This window comes from Eschrichtius robustus, chromosome 2, assembly GCF_028021215.1.
Source record: "Eschrichtius robustus isolate mEscRob2 chromosome 2, mEscRob2.pri, whole genome shotgun sequence".
Classification (NCBI taxonomy): Eukaryota; Metazoa; Chordata; class Mammalia; order Artiodactyla; family Eschrichtiidae; genus Eschrichtius; species Eschrichtius robustus.
Genome location: NC_090825.1, coordinates 52126723 through 52148622, shown reverse-complemented (window position 1 = coordinate 52148622; position 21900 = coordinate 52126723). Strand labels below are relative to the sequence as shown.

General features: G+C 39.0%; 1 protein-coding gene across 8 annotated transcripts in view; it reads right to left on the bottom strand.

Moving 5' to 3' along the window:
- Positions 1 to 3555, bottom strand: part of ERBIN (erbb2 interacting protein) — a 112051-nt gene extending 108496 nt beyond the window's left edge. For all 8 annotated transcript variants that reach the window (XM_068535425.1, XM_068535427.1, XM_068535430.1 and 5 more), the window contains exon 1: positions 2974 to 3555. The gene's annotated coding sequence lies outside the window, so the exon portion shown is untranslated. The remainder of the gene's footprint in view (positions 1 to 2973) is intronic.
- Positions 3556 to 21900: the final 18345 nt, after the last annotated feature.

The window sequence follows — 21900 nt, the reverse complement described above, 5'->3', positions numbered from 1 at the left end:
AACAAGAGAAGCCACTGCAACTAGAGAAAGCCCGTGTGCAGCAACAAAGACCTACCGCAGCCAAAAAATAAACTAATTAACTAATTTTTTTAAAAAACCTGAATAATCTATTATGAACAGCTAAACACGGGTACAATATACGTTATCAGGAAAGGAAAAGAGAAAGGTATCTTTAGGACTTTATAAAACAGGTGTTCCCAGAAAAAAAAAACAAGACATGTGACAGAGAAATGGATGAGCAACGGAAAAAAACGCAAGCAACAAGTCTGTTTAAAGAGAATCTAGGTAAGCAGCAATTACAAAAAAAAAAATTACTTTCCTATCCAACATCGTTAAAATCTGCATAATCCCAAATACTCTGTAAACACTGCCATAATCTATTTCTAAGCGAAAAACAGCTTAAACTCTAAACCATGTCATCTATAAACAATTATTTAAAATAAATGCCCAAATATGCACCTAATTTTCTGAAATTTTCATGTGTTTCTTAAAGGTATCATTTACTACCAAGAGCTCAATACCAATATTCCTAAAATACCTGAATTTTAGAGATTTACCAATGATACATGCAAAATGTCTCTAACTATAATTATCACTTCATTAATAAAAAACATGCAATAAAAATTTGCTTTCCGTATTTGAACCGCTGTAAGCTTTTTATACATGAAAAGTTTGTAATAGTTTGTTCTCAAACAGCAGGCAGACTTCATAACATAATATTTGAATTAATTAGTTGAAAGATTAAGATTATCACTATGGAATACTCTTAAGTACCTTCAATAAACAGTGCCATTAAGAGCGCATTTTGCGCAAACACCTTGGACGTACTCTAGATTTGCCAATTTAATCTAAGAAAACCCACACAATGTTAACAGTATCCAAAATTTGAAGCCATTTTTAAATATTTTAATTGATTATCATCTTTTTTAAACCTCTTTTCACTGTCACATTTTAAACGAGACTTTGAAAAATATTTATAGTTTGACAATAGTATAAAACCTAAAATTCATTACGTTAATTCAGTGCTAACCTAATAAAATTCTAAGTAAACTGAAAAGTAAATTTTGTTTTGTTAAGGGGAAAAAAAGGACTCAAAGGCAACTACAAAGGTGAACATCTCACTTTTAAAAATGTATTGTCTGCATTTAAACATACTATTGCTCCCTCAAGGGAAAAAAAAAAAAATCAAGAACTATATTTAAAAACAGGGATTTATTTAAGTAGGTATTTTCAAGGGCTATAATACTTTTTATAAGTAAAATTCACTAATGCAGAGAAACATTTTCGCAAAGTGATAATTCTCTATAAAAGACTTGCTCTATTAAGGTTTTGCTGCTCTGAAGCCAAGTATAAACCATATAAGGAAACCGAAGTTCAATGCCATTTATTTTGTTCCCCTCTTTCAGATGCCCAAGAATAACCTCTTTCGCTGCCTGATGATACGTCCCAAAATCATAAAGTAGATTAGTTATACGCTTTAAATTTCTTGATAAAGCCACTTTGACCTAACAGGAATTACCTGATGGGTCACAAATCTTACCAACAATTTAAAAAATTAAAAAAATTTTAAAAAGGAGCTCCAGAGACTAAGCTCTAGGGAAAAATTCAAAACAGTACAGAGTAAGACTTAAAAGATTCCCATTTTGAAATATACTTGTGAAATAATTTGATCCTGTCCTTTAAGACCTACCTTTTCTCTTCTTTGAACTAAAGAAAGCCACCTATTTTTCATTGAGGTAGCATGGGCAAATAAACATCAGTTTATATTTAAGATACACCTACCAACAAAATACCATATTTATTTAACATTTATTCAAAAGCACAGTACTATCTTTCACCTCCCTTTACCACAAAAGTACTGGGGGGGAAACCAACCTTAAAAAGACACACATTAAAACACCACTGAAGAAACCGTTGTGTTTGCTGCGACCAAAACTAGTTTCATCTATACAGACTACCGACTGGTTCAGAAGTGTTTACATCTATAACTGACTGGTGGAATGTCCCCCTGCTTCACTAATCCCTGCCCCCAAGGCAGATACTCATCACTTTCTGGGCGGCAGAACCAGCCAAAACACTTGGGCCAACACAAAAATGTAAATACTGTACTATTCAAAAAGCACAGCTGTTTATCACAATCAACGTGATGCCCATGAAAATTGTTTCAAGCGTTCTACTTCCCTTCCTGTATCTTCTGTTCTGAACTGCACAGAAGTCCTAACAAACCAAACCACTTACAGGTGTTTACGTTTGTTTTTTAATTATAACTCTCTCTTTGTCCATAATACTTACTCCCTCCTTTTTCTTTCTACTAAGTCAGTGACAAGAAAAACCTAGCCGACAGTTGCTTTCAATTAATTAACCCAACAAGTATTATCAAGTTCTAAATGTCTGAAAGGAACAAGTTATTGAAGAAATGTATTACCCACCTAGAAAAACGACTAAGAATGGCAAAGGTTTTTGGCTTATAAGATCCAAATGAAATATACCCATAAAGGTTGGTACTAAAAAAATCTCTATATACAATTAAACACAAAAGCCAAGTAATCGGTAACAGTATAAACAAATGTGGCAGCCATCTCAGCAGCAGCAAATCCCTCCCCGCAGTGACCTAACTTTCTTCCAAAACAAAAAGTTGCCAGGTTCAGCAACTTAATAAATCAGAAATATACATCGTATATGTTCCGGGAAACTAAAACTTCTGGACCTTGTGCCGAACAAAGGCACTCCTTCCTCGCATTGCTGAAAACTTTTCGACCCACCGCACTCTTACAACCTCTTCTAAAATAACCAGAGTCCAGATGGTAGAAGAGGGAATAAAATCAGTTCTACTATTCAGCACCCAAAACACTATCCAGTTCGACATCAGAAAGGGAGAATGTAGGTGAACTTCAGAAAAAGTGGAAAACGCTAAAGTTCCCTCACTTTCCTGGCCCGGGAGCTTTGTGACTCGTAGACACTTGTGAAAATTACCTTTCGGTCGGGCAGTGTCTCAGGGCCGCTTTTTCAAGGCTTCGCCTGACATGATTTCCTTCCCTTCATTAGTCACTTCGGATCCAGCCGAATTTCTCTCTCTGGTGAGAGCGGATGTGAAGTGGCCTCCCGCAGTAGGAAGAGTAGGTGGCTTTGGTGGGGGCTGGGACGCAGACTGGTTTCCTGGTCTCGAGTTTTGCAGGAGCTTCCCAGACCCAACTAGGATCTCCGCCGAAAAACAAAAACTTTTCACTCGTGACACCGCCCGGAATTACCGTGCGAAACTCACTTCCTGCCGTGGCGAGCAGCAGGATCCAACTCGGTCCAGGGGAACCCGGAAAACCAGCTCCACGCGCGCCGGGGAGGGGGAGGGCAGGGGGCGTCAGCTGCGAGCCTGGGACTCCGGGCGACCCGCGCGCCCCGACACCCGACGGCGGCCGAACCTGGCCGGCGGGGGGCGAAGACGCCGCCGGGGTGCTGGGCGAGCCTCGGCCGCGCTAGGCCGCCACCTCCTTCTCGCCGCCGCCCCCGGAGCCGGGCGGCGGGGTTATTGTCTCGATAGCGCCTGCCGCGCCCTTCGCCTGCGCCGCCGCCGCGGCCGCCCCGAGCTAGAGCCGAGGGGCCGGACAGGCTCGATGGCGGCCCCCTCCCCGGGCCGTCCTTCGGGCCGTCCGTCCTTCCGTCCGTCCCTCCCCGCTTTCCCTTCTCGCCCTCGAGCCCTCTTCTCCTCCCTCTCCCGTTTCCCCGCCGCCGTCCCCTCGCTCCCCTCCTCGTTCTTCTTCCCCGGCGGCGGTAGCTCCCCCGGGAAGCGCAGGGGGTGGGGGCAGGCGGCGGCTTCGTCTCCTCACGAGCTCGCGGGGCCGCGGCAGGGGCCGAGGCTGCGTCCCGCGCCACCGCGCCACATTCACTCGAGCGAGAGACTGCGAGGGGCGGGGAGGGGAGGGAGGGAGAGGAGAGAAAGGAGGAGGAAGGGGGCTGGGGCGGAGAGGAGTTACTGCCTCACAGGCCGCGGCGGCAACAGCGCCACCGCCCCGCCGGGGAGGGGGGAAGAGGCTGCGCGCGGCGGCGGCTCCGCGGCGGGGGCGGGGGCGGGGGCGGGGCGGCCTCCTGCGGGCTTCGCCCCAACCGCCAACAGTCGGGCTGGAGGCCGGCGCGAGCCAGTCACCGCACGCGGGGGCGGCGCGGGCCGACGTCGGTGGGGGGGGTGGGGCTGCGGGCCCGGGGCTGCGGGCCGGGGACCGGGGGGTGGGGCCGGCGGCGGGCAGGGGTTCGCTTGCGAAGCGCGGCATGAGGCCCGCTCAGGCCCAGGCCTGGGAGGCCTTCTTGCGGCTTCCCGGCTGCCCAAGGTGGGGGACTCGGATGAAGCCGACCCCGGCTGACCCCGCCCAGCCTGGGAGACCGAGAGTCCCCAAGCCTCCTCCACCCCAGCCGATTGAGTTTCTTTGTACGACAGTAATCGGTGCGAAGGGTGCATGTCCAACCCGATTTTAAGGCTGCAGGTATCTCTTCCAATTGCAGCACTCCAACTTCCTCTAATGGCACGCTCAGTTTGCAAGAAACCACAGCGGCAGCGCGGTGGAGCTTCCCACGCCAGCCCTTGCTCCGAGCTTGCTCGGACAGCAAAGCAGCTAGGGCTCCTCCAAGTCTCGACCTCACACCGGCGGGGAGACAAAGCTGGCACTGGGAGGGGGAAAATGGCCCGCGAAATTGCCGCAAGATAGTGCCTTTGTTAGAGGAAACATTGGATACACTCCGAACGCAGCGTAGGCTTCCAGCCCCGGCGGTTTCGGTGATGCAGTCGTTAAATTACGCTGGCCCTAGTGAAACTCAGCCTGGCAGGGTTTGCGTTTGTTGCGGAGAGAGCTGCTTAGGCATTCTATCAACACATATGGCATAAAACGCCTCAACCATAACATTGCTGTTTTTGCAGTTACCGCTTTAAATATGTTAACAGACAAGACGGCCTTGTTTTACCCCGAGAAGGAACGCAATAGATACGAAACAAACCATTCCCCGCCCCCAGTCTCTGCTGTACTTAACCGTGTACAATGACGGTAATTAGTCTCTGTGTCCCTGAAGTCACTGCTTCAGTTCTTCCGTCTGTGCTCCAAAGATAATTATTTATTACCAAGTTTGAATAAAGAGCTGTATGCCCTACAGATGATTTTTGGCTTCCATCCAAAGGAAGGAGTTGATAAAGTCCATCAAAGAATTATTTACCAACGTGAGTTGTACGCTAGTGATAAACACTTGAAATAACTCCAAAGATATTCAAGACATTCTGTTAGGGGTGGGAGCTTTTAACTACTTCAGAACTGGTAGAATTAACATAGGTAGTGCCTTAGCCTAGGGCAGAAGTTGAAGGTTCACAGATAGTGCAAAGTGTTCAGGCTTATTCAGTGCTGAACTAGAGGTAAAAGCATTAAGCTGGAAGTTAGAAGAAACGGCAGCCAGGTATGCTAGTAAGCTAGTTATCCATTTTATGTGAATATGAATCTTGGCAATTGTATAAAAGTTAGCATATAAACTATTTTTAATCGACACAAGAAAGATTTCCTACCCCACTTTCAAAAACTGCTTTGAGTTTGACCAGAATCAGTGGTATAGCTCTCTCTCCTAAAGCAACCCAGGATGGAGAGTCTCCCACACCAGCGGGAGACCAGGTGGATGGTGAAATTCCAATGTTGCATTTAATCTCAGGTTGATTCAAGACCCCTTTAAATGTGGCATCATAGATTCAAGTAAACCTAACCTCCCATTCCCCGCCCCACTCCCAAACCTAAATAAATAGGACTGGACCAGTCCCTAGGCTAGAACCTGCCCTGGCCCCCAGCCTTTTTTTTTTTTTTAACTTGGACTCCTGGGACCTATCTGGCTGATTACCATTTAGGCTAGAAAAATACCTATAACCAAAAACCCCTCCTCCAATTCACCTGAAATTTTGCCACTAGAGTGGCAAACCATAAGTAATAAATAAACCACACAATAAACCCTTTGAGTGGTTTATTTCTCTAGCACAAAGCCATAATCCTGGGAAAGGTAATATTTTAAGCCTTATTAGTCATTTATACCACTTCATCAGATTGTTTCCCCAAAGCAGCTTTTGGTGGGAGGGAATATAGAGATAGCATATGCTGATGTTGAGTAGGTAGGAGAGGGAAATGCGGTTTCATTCTTTGGGGCCATCTACAGAGAGTAGAGAAGTACAGACAGTAAAGTGCCCCTCATTTGATTGTTAAATAAGTCCTACTTATACTGTAAGAATGAACCCTAAAACACTGGCCTTAAGAGGATGGAAGCCAGGATACACTTATCAATATTACCTATTTGAGGGCGTTCCCTGGCGGTCCAGTGGTTAGGACTCAGCACTTTCACTGCGGGAACCACGTTGGATCCCTGGTTGGAGAGCTAAGATCCCCCAAACTGTGTGGCTCCGCCAAAGCAAAAAAAAAAAAAAAAAATTACCTATTTCGACAAATATTTCTTTAATAGCCCCTTGGTAAAGTATCTTCAGCAGGAATTCTACATCCGTGCTCATACAGAAAGGTGAAATGACCAGCTATATGATCAGGGTACTCAGTAATCAAAAGTAGTGATTCATCTTAATTATTCATCGCTTACTACTTAGTTCTAACTCATATGAGCAGAACATACAGATATAGCTAAATCTTCCATTTGTTCTTTTTATACAAGGCATTTCTGTTCTGTGCTTTACAGATTCGTTTTCTTTGAAAATCCTCCTACAGTTGAACTAATATGGACTTAACGTTTCTTTCAATTATGATTAAAAGGAGAACTAAAACCCCACTTTAAACAAGGCTGCCTAACTGTGATTCTGTAATAATTAACTGAATTCCAGGACCACCTTGGAGAGTAAACTAATAAATATTTGTTGATAATATAGCTTAATCTTCCCCATTGTGATTCTCTGAATAATTCTCTGTGAAAGTAGGAATTGCTTCTTAGGGATTCCCCTTCCCAATGGCTGGGTTCAGGAAAGGGCTACTGGAGATAAGCCACATACCTGAAGGAAAGCTTTAAGGCCTTAAGCATTCCAGGGAATGCACACAGCAGCCATCAGGGAAAAAAGCAGAGTTTTAAAAAGGATTCCCCTGTCATTTCCCCATGCCTGCCCAGCAGCTGTGCAGAAGCATTGTGCGGACAAAGTTAGCAGAGGGCAAGGAAAAGTTTAGGGTGTTCCTTCTTCTTTTCTTTTGTTCTTAACACCTAGTAAATAATTGGTTACCTAAAACCAAAGTTTTTATCACAGCAGTTTTGGGAAAACTTAATCTTTGGGCTAGAATAGAGTTAGATTTGAAAAAAAAAGTCTAGAAGCATTAGATTAAGTGGATCAAAATGCATTATAACATGTGTTTTTAATAGGAATTGACTTTCCTATTTTCACTTCCATCTTAGCCCCTAGATAGAGAGGGCAAGAGGTTAGGGTGGCAAATGTGTGGGACAGGGGCGTTTGGGATCAAAAGAGGCAGTACATACAGGAACTAAAATTAAGGATTTTATAATATATTGGGAATGGAATCATCCCTCCCATAGCATATTTCATTCTTTCAGACATATTTTCAGTAATACTTTATGAATCACAGGGAAGTCTGCCTTGACTTATGAAAAGCTTTTTTAAAATTTTGAAGTTTTGCCCCCTACTATATGCTTGATAATTTTTTTTCTATCCTATACATTTTGTAGCCTATCAAAGTTAAAATTTTCAGATGTCTTATGAATTTTTTTGAAGTATGGAGAAAATGGTGCATGGTGATTATTTTTGTGACCTCTGAAACAAGACTGCTTGAATTAGAAACGGCTACTGCGTAACCTTGGTCAAGTTCCTGAACAGCTATAAACATAAACTTGAGCTTCCTCATCTCTAGAATGGGGACTATAATACTAACTGTCTCATAGATTATTGGGAGGACTACATGCGACAATACTCATCAAGTGCTGGGCAGACTCAAAAGTGTTAGCTGTTATTAGTAGTACAATTAAAATGCACTGATAATATGTACCATGCTGCCACCATTTCTAAGGTGACCATATAGTGTATCATCCAATGTAGAACACTTCTGAGAGTGAAAGCAGACATTAAAAATAATTACACAGGGACAAGAATTGTAAAACCAGGGCTGTCGCAGCCAACTGAGACAGTCACCCTAATAATTTCCAACTTTATTACCATCTTCTGATCCACTTCCCCTTCAGATCTTCCCTGGTATGAATAATAATGTTTCAATCATATTACAATATGCACACTTCTTTCTAAATCATAACAATATTAAATCAACAAAAGGTTAAATACTGCTGCTTATTGTCCTTCGTAGCAGGACTTCAACTAAGAATATTTTCTTTGGGTAATGAAACTACTGTTTTCCTACTCATTTAAGCCCATTTATAACTTTACATTTTTTTCTATAGTATTTTGTTTTTTAAAAAAAACAGTTTAACATCAAACATGCCATAAAAATAGCCAATACATGGGTATTATGCATAACTTGAGCTGTAGTAAGAGGCTAAATGTCCTGCTCTAAAATGCCAACTATGTTCCATAAAACCTTGTTTTTTTGTTTTTAGTTAAGCAGCATATCATTCCTATTTCAAAGTAAAAGTAAATCATCTCTATTTGTCGATGATGGCCATATCATAATCAGAATACTGAGTAAATCTCACCTAAATCTGGTTTAATCAGTATTTGGAAAATAATATATCTCAACTGGATTTTCTAAAATAATTCTGAATATACTTTAACTCATACTTTCTTTCCTTGGAAAGAAATTTATTTTCTAGGAATTGACTGCAATTATCCTTCAAAAATGCTGATCTAAATAATAACATATTTTAAAATGTTTCCTCTCCTGTTTTCATTGTCCAATCCCTTTGTTTTTATGCCATTAAATTTATGTCAACCATCAGATTAGTCATAGAGTATTTTAGTTTTCTTAGTTTTTAATTACTTTGAATTTTCTTGTTCTTCCATTTTTCCTTTAAAACAGATGCTGAATTTCCCTTCCTTCTACCTCGGGAAACTCCCTCTGAGGGTTTTTGTTTTCTTATACAAAACTTTATATAATATATTTTTCATATTTCCTGCTATACACCATACCAAACTATTAATAGAAATGTCATTTCTTTCCAAAAGGTTTATACTTCTTTATGTAGAAATAAATACATAGAGAAGAAATAGCCTTCAAATATTTTTATAATTTTCAATGTAATTTTTCTTTTTCATTCTTGACATTTTATTTCATTTACCTGATTTCTAGCCACGCTTCCTCATAGATAACTGATATTTCTATTTTGTCTTCTGTAATAATGAAACCTAGCCAATAAATTCTTTCTTGACAGTATTGTCATCTTTCAGAAAAGTTCTGGCAGAGGCATTAGCATTTACTAGCTGGTGACCTTGGAAAAATCATTTAATCTCTCTGTGCAATAGTTCATGATCTATCAGATGGAAAATAAAGCTCTGTCTTACCTACCTCATAGGGTTATTGTGGGCACCAAATGAGATGATGGACACGAAAGCATACTACATAAATAAAAGCTATTTTTTTCCCTTACATCAGTAGTGATACATTTCATCATTATCATCAATAAACTATCATAAGCCATATTCAATGTCCATTGACTTAGTGGCTCTATGATATGCATACTTTAGATTACATATTAAATGTGGTGTCTATTCTCTATAAAAGTCTATATCTATCAGAGGAGGTAGGTATAAACTCATCAAATTTTATATAAAAATTCAAGACATAAATTCAGATGCCAAAAATTCAGAAGTTTTAATAATTTGGACACTGGATAGATTTTACACTGTGAAAATGTTGCTAGGCAAATTAGAAGTGTTAGTTTCAGGGAGAGTGTTTGGCCTACTTAAAGAAAATAAGGTTTTAAAACTTTAGAATCTCAGAATTTTCAGTAGTGGTTGAATATGCAGGAAGTAGACCTTAGAAGTCATCTGGTGTCTATTCCCCTCCATTTTATAGGTTAGGGAACTTAGATTTGAAGACTATTAGCAGAACCATAATTAGAATCCAGTTCTCTTCCAGTTCAGTCTGTGTTTAGTGTATACACTTTGCCACCACATAGTAATCCAAATATGGGACAACCAGAAACCATCAAAGAAAAGTTTAATAGACAGAACTACAATACTTAAATTTATAAAACTTCTATGGATAAAAGACACAATAAACAAAGTTAAAAGACAAATGACAGTTTGAGAGAAAATATATATTAGAAACAATAGCTAATATCCCTAATATATAAAGAGCTCTTATATAATAAATCTAGAAGAAAGTAACAATCCAGTATAGAAGTACTTACAAAATATATAAACCAGCAATAACCCCGCACACAAAATAAAAAGAGCCAATAAACATTTGAAACATGTAAGTGCCTTAAAAACCAGCATAATTGAAACTCTAACCAGGTTTTGCTGTTGTTATTGCAGTTGGGATGATAGTTCCTTTCCAGCAATCTCAGTGAGCAAAAGGAACTCCAGTGGGGTGTATCAAAGGGTACTCCTATGACCTTCACAGAAAGGGAAGTAAGCCAATCAGATGACAAGTAAATGGGAATTCCTTGTCATTTGAAACATGGTCCCACAAACTAGACACAATCTTTTTTTTTTTTTTATAAATTTATTTATTTTTATTTTATTTATTTTATTTTTGGCTGCGTTGGGCCTTCCTTGCTGCGTGCGGGCTTTCTCTGGTTGCGGTGAGCAGGGGCTGCTCTTGGCTGCGGTGCGCAGGCTACTTATTGCGGTGGCTTCTCTTGTTGCAGAGCACAGGCTCTAGGTGTGCGGACTTCTGTAGTTGTGGCTCTCGGGCTCTAGAGTGCATACTCAGTAGTTGTGGTGCACGGGCTTAGTTGCTCCACGGCATGTGGGATCTTCCGGGACCAGGGCTCGAACCCCTGTTCCCTGCATTGGCAGACGGATTCTTAACCACTGCGCCACCAGGGAAGCCCTAGACACAATCTTTTTGGTGCCACTGTCCATGAATGTGTGTAGGGAAGCTCAGCAGCACCACCCCAAAAGGGTCAGACCTGGGCATATGCTAGTGAGCCCCTCTTTGGGTGTATTCCCCTAGGCCAGACCACCAGGCTTCTGGATATGTATCCGCCACAGTCTGCCAAATTCCAAAGATTATACACTTTGGAAACCATGGATTTTAAGATTGTAGTTTCCTCAAATAAGGGCTGAACATGGTGAGATGGTAGCAAATTGTTCTAGCAAATCAAAAGTACTGTTTGGAGGGGGGAGGGGTTGTGATAAATTAGGAGCTTCGAATTAACATATACACACTACTGTATATAAAGTAGATAACCAACAAGGACCTACTGAAGAGCACAGGGAACTATACTCAATATCTTGTAATAACGTATAATGGAAAAGAATCTGAAAAAGGAAAAAAAAAATATATATATATCCATATCTGAATCATTTTGCTGTTCACCTGAAACTAACACAACACTGTAAATCAACTATACTTCAATAAATTTTTTTTTTTTAAAGTGCTGTCTGTGTAACGCGTTTAAGGCCCTGAAAGGAATTAACCCCCAAATTCCCCCAGGTCCATGGAGTAAGTTTCTGCTGGGGCTGGAGAATCTTGTGAAGGGACTAAGGAGGCAAGTGCAGGAATAGCCCAGGAGTGAGGAAGGGAACGAAAGGAAGCCTCTCTCCTTCTGCTCTGTAAGGGGAACTCTCTCAACCCTTCACACTTCTTGGACTTGCTTCCTGTCAACTATTATAAAGGCAAATAATAGAGAATAAATATGGAATCAGGTAGGGAGAAGATGACAAAAAAGTATGCTTAAAATAATTTCTTAAAAAAGACTAATGCAGACCTAAAACTAGGAATAGAAGTAAAATATTTTTAAAATATTGAAATAAATTTGTAGGAAACACAACAGATTAAGGGAGAAGAAAAACGAGAGTTAAAAATCACTAAAAGAGCAAGTAGAGAAAAAAAATTTTGTTTAAATTCTCCTAAAGCCAGAAAATCAGATTCATTTCAGTATATTATGTACGAGGGGGAAAAAGTACAAAAAAAAAAAAAAAATCACATCAACAGTAAGAGGAGTGTGGATAAATTAAACAAACAATCTAGGGAATTCCTTGGCCGTCCAGTGGTTAGGACTCTGCGCTGCCACTGCAGGGGGCACGGGTTTGATCCCTGGTCAGGGAACTAAGATCCCACAAGCAATCTGCCAGCGTGGGCAAAAAAATAAAAAATAAACAATCTATAATACATCCCTATATCTTTCTTTCTCTCTTTCCTTCTCTCTCTCTCTCTCTTTCTCCCTTTCTTTCTTTCTTTCTTCCTTTCTTCCTTCCTTCCTTCCTTTCTTTCTTTCTTTCTTTCTTTCTTTCTTTCTTTCTTTCTTTCTTTCTTTCTTTCTTCCTTCCTTCCTTCCTTCCTTCCTTCCTTCAATCAACAGTCGTGAATTTGTTAAAAAGAAAGAAAACAGCTAGAGACAGTTCAGTTTCTGCATGAGTCTGATATTCCCAGGAAATGGGGTCCTACTGCACCCTGGAACCAAGGGGTACTCTGAAACTGCCTTGGGACACCTGGAGGCTCATGGCTCTCTCATGGCTTCTTAGCTACTTGTGGAAGCAAGTACAGTCAGCGTCCCTGGTCCCGCATCTGCGGATAGGGAAGACCAACTATCCTATGCCATTTTATATAAGGGACTTGAGCATCCATGGATTTGGGTATCTGCAGGCATCCTGGAACCAATCCCCCACACGCCCCACCCCAGCGGATACCAAGGGGTGACTATATCTGACTTCTATAGCTGATCCAAGCGACACAACCTGGCCTCCAAAAACTTCTCCGAAGCTTTCCTCTCCCTCCTCTTCTTCCATACATCCTTATCAGAATAATAAATTATGTATCCAGTTAATAGATAACCTCCTGCACAAGATCACATAGGTAGGAAGTTGTAGAGCTGGAATATGAACCAAGCAATCTGAGACCAAAGCGTGCCAACTATTCAATTCTATGCAGTCCTATAACTACGTTTAATACCTGTACCAGTAGATTTTCCACACCTTATATAAGCCACCATTTCCACTTTTAGTCATTGGGGACTTTTTTTTCATAATTCACAACCTTCTGTCAAATAAAAACAAAAGCAGCTTTAATTTCATCTTGAAATACTTCCTGTTTCTTCTTCTTCCTCTTCCTCTGCTCCTTTGAAACAAAAGCTGGTCCCTTGCTTTTCTTCTCTTTTATCTCTCTTTCTATTATAAAGGCAATGTGTATGCATTGTTGAAAAGCATACAAAATAAGAGGAAAATATCCCATCAAGTACAAACAACTAAAAATAAGACCCTGATAATGGTGTTATTCAAATGCCTGAGTATAATTGTAGAGACTAGATGATTTCAAAATCTTTTCTCCAGAACATAATGCTCATTTTTTTAAAGCAGTAATAAATGATTGTACTAGATCTATAACTAGAGTCACACATTCTTTTCTTTTTAATTAATTTTTATTGGAGTATGGTTGCTTTACAATGTTGTGTTAGCCTCCACTGCACAACAAAATGAATCAACTATACACATACAGATATCCCCTCCCTTTTGGACTTCCCTCGCATTTAGGTTACCACAGTGCATTAGGTAGAGTTCCCTATGCTACACAGTCTGTTCCCATCAGTTGTCTATTTTATACATAGTATCAATACTGTATATGTGTCAATCCCAGTCTCCCATTTCCTCCCATCCCACCCCTTTCCCCCTTGGTAACCATACATTTGTTCTCTATGTCTGTAGAGTCACACATTCTTTATTCATGGGACTGAAAATGAGCCATTCCAATTTAGTACTGCAGTAGTTTACCTTGAAGTGATAATACTGTGTTTTCTCTTAACCTCATTTATAATCATCCCATCTCATTTTACCAAAAAACAGTTGCATTGGAATCTTGCTGATAATCATTCTTTACATATATCTAATGGAATAAAACAAAAATAGAGTAAGCATGGTTTCAATACTGATATGCTAAGTGGTGTCTACCACCTTGGTGTTCTTCTCTTTTCCTAAATGTATATATTACTCACTGATACTTCTGAGCCACTCGTAGAGAAGGTAGTTTAAAAATCATTACCAACATAAATTTTCATCCACAGACTCTACCTTTTACTTTCTCACACCACCTCATTTAAAGTCTTTTGTGTTTAAAAGTATGTAATAGCCCTAAAGGAAGGTATTATGTGTTTCATCTGTTGCTCCAAAAGAAGCGAAAAACTAGACTATTAACCCGCTGTGTAATCCCTGCACAGACTACAACGCCTTTCAGTGGGAAGCCAGGCTCTGCCAAGAGCAGGGAGGATTGCAGTTTAAACATTACAGGGTCAAGTTCAACATTTGTTCCATTCACAGAACTCCCACTGACATCAATGAGCGTTTTGTGCAGAGTAGAATTTCTTCCTCAGTTAAATGATTTCTGTAATGCCTTCTATTTTGCCAGAACATATTCCACAAAGAATGTAATAAAGAAAATACATGTAGTACTCCTCTTTTTTTTTTTAGGTCTACCCTTGATTTCAATAAAATGTCATCTACAAAAAAGCATTTTTCTTATAGTACATGATTTAAAAGGTAAATAAGACATTTTGCAGAGAATGGAAAGACTTTTAGATCATTCTAAACTCATCTGTTTGCAATTTTATATATATATTTATATATATATATATATATATATATATATATATAGTTTTGCCTGCAATATAAAAATCACAACTGAATTCAGTCAGAAGGCTTTGAATCTCTGAAATTTCATGCCCTATGATATATCATTGACTGATTGGGAACATGGAGTTCTTAAGCTTATTAGACCAACGTATGTGGAACTAAATATCAATTCCACAAATATTCCTAGGTAAATAAAGGCTGATAAACAGGAAAAGTGAAGGCACTGAATTTTATATAATGGTTGGAAGGATAGACAGTCTATATTAGTGAAGAGTCTGAACACACAATGTAATTTTTTGTTGTTAAGTAAAACAGTAACATCAATGAAAATAAAGTATTTTAATAAATGTATATTAATAATTTATAATTAGCCCATTGCTTACATGACTTATAATTTTAAGGGACCTTTAAGGGAAAAGAAAATGTTAGAATATTAAAATACTAAATTAAAGGGAAGGAGAATATTAGATTTTCTTTCTTTGCATAGCTATAGGAATTATCTGTAACATTTCTATCAGTTCGGGAAATTACACATTAATTTACATTAGGAATGAATTTCACCATAATTTAAGGTCATCTTTGACTTTTAAGATTTAAAAAGAAAATTTGAAGCTTCTTATAGACACAGAAATCTGGTGTGTGTTTTGCTAAATCTTCAGAAATATTTTAAAACAGATTGGATTCCAAAAATCATTAGTATTCTATAAAAAGCTTTGGCATGACACATTCATACATCACATAAGGGAGATGCTCCTATTTTTCTGTTGCTCAGGAAAGTTTTTAAAAAGGCAATCTGGGGAAGAAGAAAACTGATAGAAAGTAAAAACAAAATGGAAAACAAAATAGGCACTCTGGCTTATGCAATGACACCCTCCCTGTTATCTCTAACTATCGCCCAACTGCAACACTTTAGAATGAATTTTAGTTTCTACAGAGGTTCCATTCCTCCTACAAACTGTAACTATACCAAGCCTTTCAGAGAATCACGAGGTCACCCCAGCTTACTACAACTTATTAATGGTGTGCTCACCATTAATAAATGCAGTAAAAACTTCCGAGGAATTTAAACATGTATCAGATATGACCAGCATTTGTGGACCCAGTACTGGGCTGGGCTTTCACATGTGACATCTCATAAGGTAATTTAAAAGATACCAAGTTATGAAGTTTTAGATTATTCTATAAGCTGTATGGGAATTTCAGAAGGAATCTGTTGTTCCATGGTCTTAGGAATCAGAAAAGTCCCTGCTTATGAGTAACCATGATAAATAGACTGTCAATTCTTTTGTGGTCTTTTGAGTTGAGGACTGTTCACCAGATGTGTGGGATGATGTGGCAGTTTTTAAATATGTCTGCAAATTCTTTGGCATTCCTCTAACCAAAAATGCAATCTATGAACTCTCTCCTTGAAAATGGGCTGGCTTTTTCTTCTGCTTCAACCATGAGAATACAGAGGAAATGACACTCATGAGAATTCCCAGGTGAGGGCATAAAAGGCAATGTGCTTCCACTTTGTTCACTGGAATACTGGCTTTTGAAAACATCAGCTACCAAGTAAATACTCTGTCTGCCCTGAGACCATTAAGTGTGAGAAAGATCAAATTCACCCACATGGAGAGGCCCTATGACTACCTTTAGGAATTGAGAAAGAGAGAGCTGCCTGGCCAGTCTCAAGCTGTTCCAGCCTTTCTTGCCATTCTGCCCTGCCCTGCCCCTGCCTCTCACTCCCCATTCTGGTACAGCTCCAGCCATCAACACATGAGAAATTGTGAGAGCCAGGACTGCCCAGACAAGCTCTTCCCAAACTTCCAACCCAGAGAAAGTATGAGATATAATATGATGATTACTGCATTTAAGCCTGTGCATTTGGGGATGATATGTTACATAGCAATAGTAACCAAAACAGATACAATTTTTTTTTTAGTTTCAAAACATTTTTTGTATTGAAAAATTTCAAATACATTCTAGAGTAGAGAGACTATACAATAAACTTTCATGTACATTACACAGATTCAACACATTAAAATTTTTGCCACATTTGCTTCATCTGTTCCCTCTTTTTTTTTTCTTTGCTGAAATATTGTAAACTGCATCCCAGACACTGTGTCATGTCAAGTGTCATATGATGCTTTGGCATGAATATCTAAAAAAATAGACATTTTCTTACATAACCAATATGTCATTATCACACTTAACAAAATTAACAGTAATTCTCTGGCATCATCTAAAATCCAGACCATAATCATATGTGCTGATTGCCTCAAAAATGTGTTTTTACAATTCTTAGAATAAGGATCCAAACAATGTCAACACACAGTATTTGGTTGCTGTGGCTCTTTGCCTCTTTTCTTCTAAAAGAGTCACTCCCTCTCTTCCCCTTACCCTTCTGCCATTAACTAGTTGCAGAAACCAGATAAGTAATCTGAGGAATGTTTGTTTTCTTGTGGTGTCCTTTAACTTGCTCCTTTATCCCCTGCAGTTCCTGTAAATGAAAGTTGGATCAAAAGAATTGATTAGATTCAGAGTCAATTTTCCGCCCCCAGAGACACTTGATAAGTGCTATATGCTTTGCAATGCATGACATCAGGAGGCACACAATATCTGGTTGTTCTACTGTTAGAGATGCTAAGATTGATCAGTCATGTGCAGAGGGCCTTATTATCCCTCATGGTAAAGTTCTCATTCACCTTTCAACTAACAGTTTCATTCAATGGTGATTGTTGCCTGAGTCAAGTATTTCATCATTGCTACTGGGGTGTCACTGCTTCTAGGCCTTTTCAGTAGATAGTAGTAGGAAATATCTGTACTTGAAAAGGAAAAAATACTGATACTAATATTTATAATTCAAATATGACATTGTAACAATGTAATCCTGTAGGATTTTTTTTTTTTTTTACTTAGGTTCTTTGACTTTCTTTTTGTTTCTCTTACACTGAAAACTTTGTTCCTAATGTCAACATAGTTACTTATTTGCATTAATCTATAGTATATTTTAAATAGTTTCAAAATAATAATAGCAATATTGCCTCTTCCAAGTAGATACAGAATACAGTTTGTGATTTCTTTGTACCTCTATTTGTTCTTAGAATATGTTCTGGTAAGGTGTACCCTTGAAATATTTTTCTTGTATCTTTTTAGTTGTGTCTTTTTGTGTTACTGACTTTATATTGAGTTCATTTGCTTCAATTCATTAATTTACTTCAGTTCAAGTTAGGTTTTTTTGTTTCAGTCTGTTTTGAATTTTTATAGATTGATTTAAAGTTTTTAAATTTTCATTTTAGAATATGTGAAATATTTATATACATTACATGAACAAACTATATAACAAGATTTATTCAGAGAAGTCGTTTCATTTCTTTTCCCACTACCCTGTTCATTCCTTTTTGAGATAGTCATTGTTAGGTTGGGTTTGAGTGTTACGTTTTTAAAAGATTTTCATTTACTTACGCTACTTTGAGAGACTATGAGGGATGGCGATTAGGCTTTCGGCTGAGTTACCATAGGAATTCTTAGGATCATGACAGCTGTAGATTGAGGAAGAATTAGTCTTCAGATGAAGTGGTCTTCATACAAACAAGTCATTTTTGCCTTTCTCTCCTCACTGTTTCCCTATCAAAGCCTTTTTTAAGCGGAGAAGTAGTTCTCTGCCTCTCTTCTTAATGGTCATTTGCCACATCTGCTGAAATGTGCATTACTAAGTTAAAAGATTTCTTTTTTTTAATGGCTAGAAAATAGAACTCACAATAGCATTCCATTTTACATGTATATGTTTGCAAGAGGAAAACTAGTGACATGAGATACCAAAATACTAATGTTATTTGTGAGGAGTGACATTTCAGATGATCTATTTTCATTTTTATTTTTATCTATATTTCCTAATTTTCTATAGTAATGATTACATACTTGAATAATGTTAAAGGGACATGTGCTTCCCATTATATAAAAAGATTTTAAAAACCACTTAGGGCTTCCCTGGTGGCGCAGTGGTGGAGAATCTGCCTGCCAATGCAGGGGACACGGGTTCGAGCCCTGGTCTGGGAAGATCCCACATGCCGCGGAGCAACTGGGCCCGTGAGCCACAACTACTGAGCCTGCGCATCTGGAGCCTGTGCTCCGCAACAAGAGCGGCCGCGACAGTGAGAGGCCGGCGCACCGCGATGAAGAGAGGCCCCCGCTTGCCACAACCAGAGAAAGCCCTCACACAGAAACGAAGACCCAACAAGCCAAAAAAAAAAAAAAAAAAGATAAAAACCGCTTAAAAATGACTACATAAATTATTGTTAGGTATAGAATTTTTGTTTGGGATGATGAAAAAGTTCTAGAAATGGATTGTGGTAATGGTTGCACAACATTGTGAATGTACTTAATACAGTGAATTGTACTCTTAAAAATGGTTAAAATGGTTAAAATGGGCTTCCCTGGTAGCGCAGTGGTTAAGAATCCACCTGCCAGTTCAGAGGACACTGGTTCAAGCCCTGGTCCGGGAAGGTCCCACATGCCACGGAGCAACTAAGCCCATGTGCCACGACTACTGAGCCTGCGCTCTAGAGCCCACGAGCCACAACTACTGAGCCGGTGTGCCTAGAGCCCGTGCTCCACAACAAGAGAAGCTACTGCAGTGAGAAGCCTGTGCACCTCAATGAAGAGTAGCCCCCGCTCGTCACAACTAGAGAAAAGCTCCCACGCAGCAATGAAGACCCAACGCAGCAATAAATAAATAAATAAATAAGAAGTTACTGATGATATTTGAGCTAACAATTCAGTTGACAGGTCAGGCAGAAATGCTCACTATGTATCCATTTAAAAAAAATGGTTAAAATGGTTTTATGTTATGTATATTTTACTACAAGTAAAAAAATAAAGCAGGTAAAAAATTACTCCAGATTATCCCTAGTATTAAATTAAACTTACTAAATACCATGATCTTGCCTTACTTCAGTTATGTTCTGTGACAGGTATCCAAAACATTATTACTTGCTTGGTGTCTAGGAATAATAAATATAAACATATTTATTGAGGGACTGAATAAGGATTTTACACACAATATGTCATTTAATATTCTCAAAAGTTCATGAGATAAGTACTATTATTATCTCCATTTTGAACGTGAAGTTAAGGCTCAGAAAGCTGAAGTCATTTGTAAAAGTCCACTCAGATAGTAAGTGGCAAAATCAAGGCTTGACTCACGGTCTGTTTCACACCAAATCACTGCTCTTAACTACCAAGTTATAGCAGTTTGACTATACTGGCTCTATATTGCCATATGGGACTTACAACACAGCATCTTTGTGATTATAAAGTGTTTCAAAACTTTCCAGCTATGGGTTTACTTAAGAAGTCTCCCACATTTACTTTTAAGATTTTGTGTTTCTGCTATGTTTAAAATTGGTTAATTGAGCTTTCATGGAAATCATTGCAGTGATTATAATTATTTTTATAGTCATGTCAAATAATGATAATCATGGTACATTTACTCTATTTTAGCTAGAGAAAAAGTCAACAAGAAGGTACAATTTAGGATGCATCTTGAACACATTTTTCCAAGGTGGGGTCAGCAGCTTTCTGGAAATGCCAGAAGAAAAAAATCACATAATTATCTTTCTACACCCAGTAACTTCCGAGTCTCCAGGCTCTGGAGAGAGGACCAGGGTTCAGGTTAGGCCTGAATTTAAGACACATAGTCGCAGATGGACCTAAAGATTATCATACTAAGTGAAGTATGTCAGAAAGAGAAAGAAAAATACCACATGATATCACTTATATGTAGAATCTGAAGACACAAATGAACATATCTATGAAACAGAAACCATCTCACAGATACAGAGAACAGACTTGTGGTTGCCAAGGGGGAGGGAGCATGGGGGAGAGAAGGATTGGGATTTTGGGATTAGCAGATGCAAACTATTATATATAGGATGGATAAAAAACAAGGTCCTACTGTATAGCACAGGGAACTATATTCAACTATACGTCAATAAAATTTAAAAAAGAAAGAAACCTCACACATTTTCCTTCCAGCTTGGAAGCTTAAAGTGTATTTTGTTAGTATATTCCCAGGGCAGCACAATGGTCCTAAGACCCACTCCCTACTTCTTCCTCATACTCCAAAATCATCAGAAGTGAGGTCTGGTTAAGAGTTGGTAGAATTTGGGCCCCCTCCTTTTTTTTTTTTTTTTCCAGGCATGGCTTAGAGCTCCTGCAGGGATCCTGGAACCAATCCATTCCTTTAGATGCCATTATGAATTTCAAATCTGAACACCAGTCCTGGATGTACTGTTAATTGCAGCACATTTCTTTGGGCCTTTCAACTGGCCCTTTAGACACTGAAGACTCAACTTTGGAATGCAGTAAGCTACCTAGGGTTTGAAGTGCAGACGAACAGCCACAAAATGAAAAAATGTCTCTACAAGGAGCCAGCTTATAGCTTTGCATTGTATTGACTTAATTTTCCCAAATAAAATTTAATTTATTTGTTTAAAAGAAGAAATGCTGTTTCGAGAACTGTTGAGACAAATGTAAATTTAAGAGCACTATAAGCTCACTTCTGAAAGAAGTGTGAAAAGCAATTAAAAATTATCAATATTAACAAAACTTTTAGAATGAGGATGAGAAAGTAAGGTTCATTCCAAGAATTTGTCCAGTCATACAGAACTGAAGTCTGAGCATGCAAGTAACTCAATTAATCAGGGTGAAAAACGGAGACGAAATAGGCCTTTGAGGTATGGAGAGAATACATAAAAATTGGATGAACATTCAGAAACCAAAATACCCAGAGAACTGACCTTTTTGAAGTCCAAAAGATTTGACATTGAGAATATTTTCCACACTCTTGGTTAAGACTCTATGGAATGTTCTTCACACAAATTTCTACTGCCCATAAATATGCCTCAGCCATTGTGCAAATGCCCAGCATTAGACATTCTCCTTTGAAAAGAAGAGGTGTCTCCCACTGAAAGGCATGCATGAGGAATGATGAATGCATAGTCAGTCTCCATTTTCCTTGTTCATAGAGGAAAGCTGTGGAATAGAGAATCCAAAACAGAGGATAACCCCCAAGTAACTCATACTTTAGTTTGAAATGTACTTGTTAATTGTAAATCACTTCCCTATTTTATCCTTATTTACCAGGATTTCTCAACTTTAAGACTACTGACCTTTTGGAACTGAAACTCTTTGTTGTGGGTACCCTGTGCATTATGTGATGTTACCAG